The sequence below is a fragment of the Oncorhynchus nerka genome, linkage group LG21, assembly GCF_034236695.1.
Source record: "Oncorhynchus nerka isolate Pitt River linkage group LG21, Oner_Uvic_2.0, whole genome shotgun sequence".
Taxonomy (NCBI): Eukaryota; Metazoa; Chordata; class Actinopteri; order Salmoniformes; family Salmonidae; genus Oncorhynchus; species Oncorhynchus nerka.
In genome coordinates this window covers 11,396,579-11,404,462 of record NC_088416.1, presented here as the reverse complement: position 1 = coordinate 11,404,462, position 7,884 = coordinate 11,396,579, and positions in this window count along the sequence as shown.

Sequence of the window (7,884 nt, the reverse complement as noted above, 5' to 3'; positions counted from 1 at the left end):
CAGCCAACTTGGCACAACCGTGGGAAGCATTGGAGTCAACATGGGCCAGCATCCCTGTGGAACGCTTTCGACTCCTTGTAGAGGCTGTTCTACGGACCAAAGGTGGTGCAACTAAATATTAGGAAGGTGTTCCTTATGTTTTGTGCACTCAGTGTATATCTTGATTAGAATAGTATTCAGCTCCCTGAGTCAATACAGGTTAGAATCACCTTTGGCAGTGATTTTAAAGCTGAGTGTTTCTGGGTAAGTCTCAAAGAGCTTTCCACACCTGGATTGTGCAACGTTTGCCCATTATTCTTTTCAAGCTCTGTCAAATTGTTTGTTGATCATTGCTAGACAACCATTTTCAGGTCTTGTCATAGAGTTTCAAGCAGATTTACAGTGCATTCGGAAAAGTATTCAACATTTTTCCTTATTCTAAAATGTATTAAATTGTTTTTTCCCCCCTCGTCAATCAACACAAAATATCCGATAATGACAAAGCAAAAACAGGTTTTTAGAAATTTTAGCAAATAATAAATACAAAAAAACTGAAATATCACATTTACATAAATATTCAGATCCTTTACTCAGTACTTTGTTGAAGCACCTCTGACTGAGCCACTCAAAGACATTCAGAGACTTGGCCCAAAGCCTTTCCTGCATTGTCTTGGCTGTGTGCTTAGGGTTGTTGTCCTGTTGGAAGGTGACCCTATGCCCCAGTGAGGTGCTAAGCACTCTGGAGCAGGTTTTCATCAATGATCTCTCTGAACTTTGCTCCGTTCATCTTTCCCTTGATCCTGACTAGTCTTCCAGTCACTGCCACTGAAAAATATCCCCACAGCATGATGCTGCCACCACCATGCTTCACCGTAGGCATGGTGCCAGGTTTTATCCAGACGCGACGCTTGGCATTCAGGCCAAAGAGTTCAATCTTGGTTTCATCAGACCAGAGGATCTCGTTTCTCATGGTCTGAGAGTCCTTTAGGTGCCTTTTTGGCAAACTCCAAGAGGGCTGTCATGTGCCTTTTACTGTGGAGTGGCTTCCATCTGGCCACTCTACCATAAAGACCTGATTGGTGGAGTGTTGCAGAGATGGTTGTCCTTCTGGAAGGTTCTCCCATCTCCACAGAGAAACTCGAGCTCTGTTAGTTACCATCGGGTTCTTGGTCACCTACCTAAATCAAGGCCCTTCTCCCCCGATTGCTCAGTTTGGCCGGGCGGCCAGCTCTAGGAAGAGTCTTGGTGGTTACAAATTTCTTCCATTTAAGAAGGATGGAGGCCAATGTGTTCTGGCTGATCTTCAATGCTGCAGACATTTATTGTTACCCTACCCCAGATCTGTGCCTCGACACAATCCTGTCTCGAACCTCTACAGACAATTCCTTCGACCTCGTGGCTTGGTTTTTGCTCTGACATGCACTGTCAACTGTGTATATAAACAGGTGTGTGCCTTTCCAAATCATGTCCAATCAGTTGAATTTACTACAGGTGGACTCCAATCAAGTTGTAGAAACATCTCAAGGATGATCAATGGAAACACAATACACCTGAGCTCAATTTTGAGTCTCATAGTGAAGGGTCTGAATACTTATGTAAATAAGGTGTTTCTGTTTTTTTATTTGTAATAAATGTGCAAAAATGTCTTCACTTTGCCATTATATGGTATTTGGTGTAGATTGATGAGGAATTTGTTTTATTTAATTGATTTTAGAATAAGACTCCACTCTCCATCCCTCATGACCCGAGCCTGAGAGTCTAGGGGGTACTATAAACCTGGCTCCCAAACTCTCCTTGACCTGTGTGACCTGTGCCCTGATAGGTTGCTAGGGAAGTTACTAGGGGGCCGGACATCTGCCCATCCTCTTGAAGAGACAGGGCAGCACAATATTATCAGTATCCCTCAAACAGTGGCAGAGAGCAACATCCGTCTCTGCCCATCAACAACTGGACTCAGTCATACTGTATCTCTCTCTGGACTGGTGGGATGGTGAGTTGTGTAACATATTGTTCTTAATAGTTTGTTGCTGTTGCATTATGTATGCTGCCTCTGTATATCTTGTAACCTGTAAACATGTTCAAGGATTATTTATATGTATATACAGTGGGGAGAACAAGTATTTGATACACTGCCGATTTTGCAGGTTTTCCTACTTACAAAGCATGTAGAGGTCTGTCATTTTTATCATAGGTACACTTCAACCGTGAGAGACGGAATCTAAAACAGAAATCCAGAAAATCACATTGTATGATTTTTAAGTAATGAATTAGCATTTTATTGCATGACATCCTTTATTCCCCTTTAACCGGGGCGGCATCAGTCACAGTCCAGTTAAATACACAGACCCGGGTCACTCTCTTTCAAGGTCCTTTGTCTCGCCAGATTTGTGACTTTGCTGACACCACTACAGCGCGGCGGCCCACAGAGACCACACAGGGTACTTTCCACACTGCCCACCTGCGGTCCAGTAGAGTATGGCCCCGGGTTATCCAGTGAATTACTACCATGTGGATTATACCCCCTCTCTGGAGCCTATGAGAGCCCCACGTCTGCTGACGGTGCAGCATGGACCCTGTGGCCCTTCCCCTCCACCTACGGGATACTATTCAGCACCAGATGGGGCCACAACCCCAGCAACCCAATGTCTGGATTGTTCTTCTACATTGGAGTCCCAGGGAGTTACAGCGTTGTGGACATCGCTGCATATGTCATGACTATAGGAAGCTCGTTTTGCGGGACTTGAGCAGAATATACAGTATTTTTCACATTCTACAACAGAGGACCAGATCCCAGGCTTCCTCCTATCAGGGCAGCCCTCTCCAGCAGGTTGCAGTGGAGAACATGGGACAGTCATGGTGGACAGTGGCGAGAAGTCGTCTCTTCGGCCCTGGCACCGTTGCCAGGTGTGACTGTGACCATCGAATGTGACTATATTGCCTCTCCAACCTGAGCACCGGTGTCAGGACAGGGACACGTCATGTCCTCGCGCCCCCCTATGCTGCCTCTGTATATCTTGTAACCTGCAAACATGTTCAGGGATGATATGTCATTTATACAGTCCTTAATGACTGTTATTACCTGTTGGAGGAAATTATAGTTGAAATTATTAATTATGTATACATTTATTTAAGAACCATTTATTTTAATACTATTATGTTATGGTATGAAATGTATGGGTTCTTGGTTAAGCTGTTACTGAAAATGTAAGTAAAACAAATTAATTGTCTGTACCTTGCGGGAAAGGGAGAAGGAGGGCATATCTTTTCAGACAGATAAGAATGTTTGTTTTATGTTCCATTAGTGGAGAAAAGTTTATATTTTAGACAGATTGGAATGTTTGGTTTATGAGGGGAGTAGAAGACATCTCCAGACCTGAAAACACTGCGCTATTGTGTGGATCGGAGAGAGTGTGAGAAACTGATGATGTCATTTTATGTTCTCTCTTTAAAATGTAAAGTTCTTTGTATTTTTGGTCAGTACTCTCTTGTAATAAACGCTGTTACCTGACTTTTAAGACTGGTCTCGATCTACTTCATGCATAATTAATGAATTTACAACTCATTAATGAAATAGAGAGAGTGCGAATTTGATTTTGGCTATAAAACATATAGGAATTTAGAATTCCTCTAACATTACACCTCTGGTGAGGTCATATGTACAACATATTCATTGCCTTTCAATTCCTTCGACAGAACCACTAGTATTCCACTACCTCTCCCACTTGTCATCCCTATGTTCATGTTCCTCAGTGTGTTTAAATAAAGTTCCTGTATGTGTTAACTCTTGGGCTGCTTTATTCCCCTTTAACCAGAGGCAGCGTCAGTGAATCGCAAGCCGGTAAAGAACGTAGGGCCCGGTCAAGGGGTGACAATACTTTCTGAAGGCACTGTACAGACACACATGCATACACACACACATACTTGCCATATTGCTTCCATTTATCTAGTCCTCTGAGATCGACAATAGTGACAAGGGAGTAGGGCACTTGGGTCAATTATTCAGATGGTTTGATTTGGTTTAATATACCTCGGGAAATTCTAAATGTATTACCATAATGCCAAAGTCTATATAATCGTCTCAGATTTACTTCCTTGAGTGCCTAGGGTGTAGGGGCTAGGGGTTGTTTTGGGACTCTGAAGAGTATGGCTACATTCGGAATCTCTGCTCGTGCACTCGTTCACTCCCCCTCATACATTTAAAAGCATTGGATTGGTGCAAGCGTGAATGGAGAGTGTTTCCAACATATTCCTCACAGCAGTCCATTATTTTTCAAATCTATGAGTGCCCACATGAGAAAATACTATAGTAACCTATGATATAAATACTATAGTTTTCACTGTAGTGTTTTTGCTAACTTTACTGTAGTATTGACTGTAGTGTTGCGGACACGATTGCAGTACACTGTAGTATTTACAGTTTACTTATGCAATAAGGCCCGGGGAGGTGTGGTATATGGCCAATATACCATGACTAAGGGCTGTTCTAAAGCATTACACAATGTGGAGTGCCTGGATACAGCCCTTAGCTGTGGTATATTTTCCATATACCCCAAAACCCTGAGGGGCCTTATTGCTATTATAAACTGGTTACCAACATAATTAGACCAGTAAAAAGTTTTTTAATTTTTTAAAAATGGTATACCCATGGTATACGGTCTGATATACCCCGGCTTTCAGCCAATCAGCATTCATGGCTCGAACCACCTGGTTTGTAATAGAAAATAAATACTGTAGTAAAAAAAAGTGTGTGTGTGTGTGTATATATATGTATATGTATACACACACACTATATATATATATATATATATATATAGTAATTACTGTAGTGTTTTTGAAGACTATTATTTACTGTAATATTTTGAAATTATAGTTCAGAGCTTCTGCTCTTTTCTGTAACCTGTAGGGAACACAATATATGGTCTATACTTGGCATGTAGGTTTCTTGCTTATGGGTGGCACAAATTGGGATATGGGACAGGGTATTTGCTGGTGGGAAAGGAGGACAGGCTCATGGTAATGACTGGAATGGAATAAAAGGAATGGAGTCATTAAACGTGGTTTCCATATGTTTCATGTGTTTGATACCGTTCCATTTATTCCATTCCAGCCATTACAATGAGACCGTCCTCCTATAGCTGGTATATGCACATTAAATACTGTAGTATATACTTTAGTAATTACTGTAGTGTTTTTGCAGACTAGTGTTTTTGTGGACATTACTTTGGAATTTACTGTACATTTTTTTGCAGTCTGTAGTATTTACTATAGTATTCTACAGTACACTACAAAATTCTATAGTAAGTACTACTACACATGATTGAGGGATACTACAGTGTATAGTATTCCCCAGTTTGCTACAGAATTCTATAGTAAGTACCGTAGTATTCTATAGTACACTAGTATGTTACACTTTGGGAGAAGGGTAGAGAATCTGAATGTTGCCAGCACTAACCATTGATTGAAGCATCCAACAGACTGGCTCCCTCTACTGAATTGTGCCTTAACATGCAATTTGCTGTGGTACTGTAAATCATTTTTTATAGCCCTCACTTTGTTTGTGTTATCTGTTTTTTTTTTAAACAACGAATAATATAATTTACAGAAATATATAAAGCAAAGTGGTGTATAACAAAACATATGTTCTAGCTACGTTGATGTCAAACTAAAAGTATTACTAATAACATGTGACACAAGGCAATAATGTTAAAGTACAATGCAAGAGTAGCATACCATGCAAGGTCATTTTACTAAAAATGTAATATATCGGATCTAAATTGCAGTGGTGTAAAGTACTCACTAAACACAAATACTGCATTTGTAAATAATGTCTGAGTGTGCCCGTCTGTCCGAAAATAAAAAGGAAAACCTGCCGTCTGGTTTGATTAATATAAGGAATTTGATGTATAGCAATTACATTTTTTACTTTTACCCTCGTAAAACTGACTATCCTACCGATCCTTGACTTCAGCGATGTCATTTACAAAATAGCCTCCAACACCCTGCTCAGCAAAAATGGATGCAGTCTATCACAGTGCCATCCGTTTTGTCACCAAAGCCCCATATTCTACCCAACACTGTGACCTGTATGCTCTCGTTGGCTGGCCCTCGCTTCATATTCGTCATCAAACCCACTGGCTCCAGGTCATCTATAAGTATTTTCTAGGTAAAGCCCCACCTTATCTCAGCTCACTGGTCACCATAGCAGCACCCACCCGTAGCACGCGCTCCAGCAGGTATATTTCACTGGTCACCCCCAAAGCCAATTCCTTCTTCGGCCACCTTTCCTTCAGTTCTCTGCTGCCAATGACTGGAACCAGAAATCACTGAAGCTGGAGACTCATATCTCCCTCACTAGCTTTAAGCACCAGCTGTCAGAGCAGCTCACAGCACCTGTACGTAGCTCATCTGTAAATAGCCCATCCAATTACCTCATCCCCATACTGTTATTTATTTTGCTCCTTTGCACCCCAGTATCTCTACTTGCACACTCATCTTCTTGCACATCTATCACTCCAGTGTTTAATTGCTATATTTGTAATTATTTTGGCACTGTGGCCTATTTATTACCTTACCTCCCTTATTTGCACACATTGTATATAGACTTTTTCTATTCTATTATTGACCATACGCTTGTTTATTCCATGTGTAACTCTGTTGTTTGTGTCGCACTGCTTTGCTTTATCTTGGCCAGGTCGCACTTGTAAATGAGAACTTGTTCTCAACTAGCCTACCTGGTTAAATAAAAAATAAAAAAGTATGACTTGAGTACTTTTCCCACCACTGTACTTAAGTAGGCTACATTTAATACCAGATAGTATATTACTGGGTGACTTTAACTTTTTCTTGAGTCATTTTTTTATTAAGGTATATTTACTTTTATTCAGTTTGACATTATTTGTACTTTTTTCACCACTGCTAAAATTTCATCTGGACAGTTGTGAACGGCAAATGAATGTAACGCATATGTTGACCACTAGGTGGTGGTAGAAGACAACTATTGGGGTTTGGGACCATGGTTCGTTGAGCGTTCTATGTGTGAGAAATTGAACAATAGTTTATTGACAATATAAAAAAAATATATTTTCATTGTCACTAAGGCTGAAACAGCGGTAATGTGATACAATGACCTCAATTGAAAACTATCTACAGCTGTTCTACACAAGACCCCTCAAATATATGTTTTCTTTCTTTTTCTCATCACCTATTGTGTCAGTGAATGACAGATGTGTTTGGCAAATAATTGATGGTGCAATCAAAAATATGTTGCATTCCAGTAACTTCAGCTGTTATGAATGCATGATAATCATGATTGAGGTATTCGGGTTACTCATTAGTTCATAAATAGGCTACATTAGGTATCATTAACCCTGTATACAAATCTTCATAACATACCAACCAGCACTATTTATAAATGTAACTAGGACGCACCTATGATAAAGTACAGTCCAAACTGTGATGTAAATACAATGTCCCGAGAGTGACCTTATTGTGTGGAACAGTAGAAATAGGGAAACTCATACATCATAGTTTGGTATAGCCAATTAGTCTACTGTTGGCTTTTGGACATCCCTCATTCCCCATGCTCTGGCCCCCCAATGGTGGAACAAACTCCCTCACGACGCCAGGACAGCGGAGTCAATCACCACCTTCCGGAGACACCTGAAACCCCACCTCTTTCAGGAATACCTAGGATAGGATAAAGTAATCCTTCTCACCCCCCTTAAAATATTTAGATGCACTATTGTAAAGTGGCTGTTCCACTGGATGTCTTAAGGTGAACGCACCAATTTGTAAGTCGCTCTGGATAAGAGCGTCTGCTAAATGACTTAAATGTAATGTAAATGTAAATCCCTAAAAATCCTATACGGTCTGCAGTCCTTCGGGTCTGACGTCATCACTTCCGCA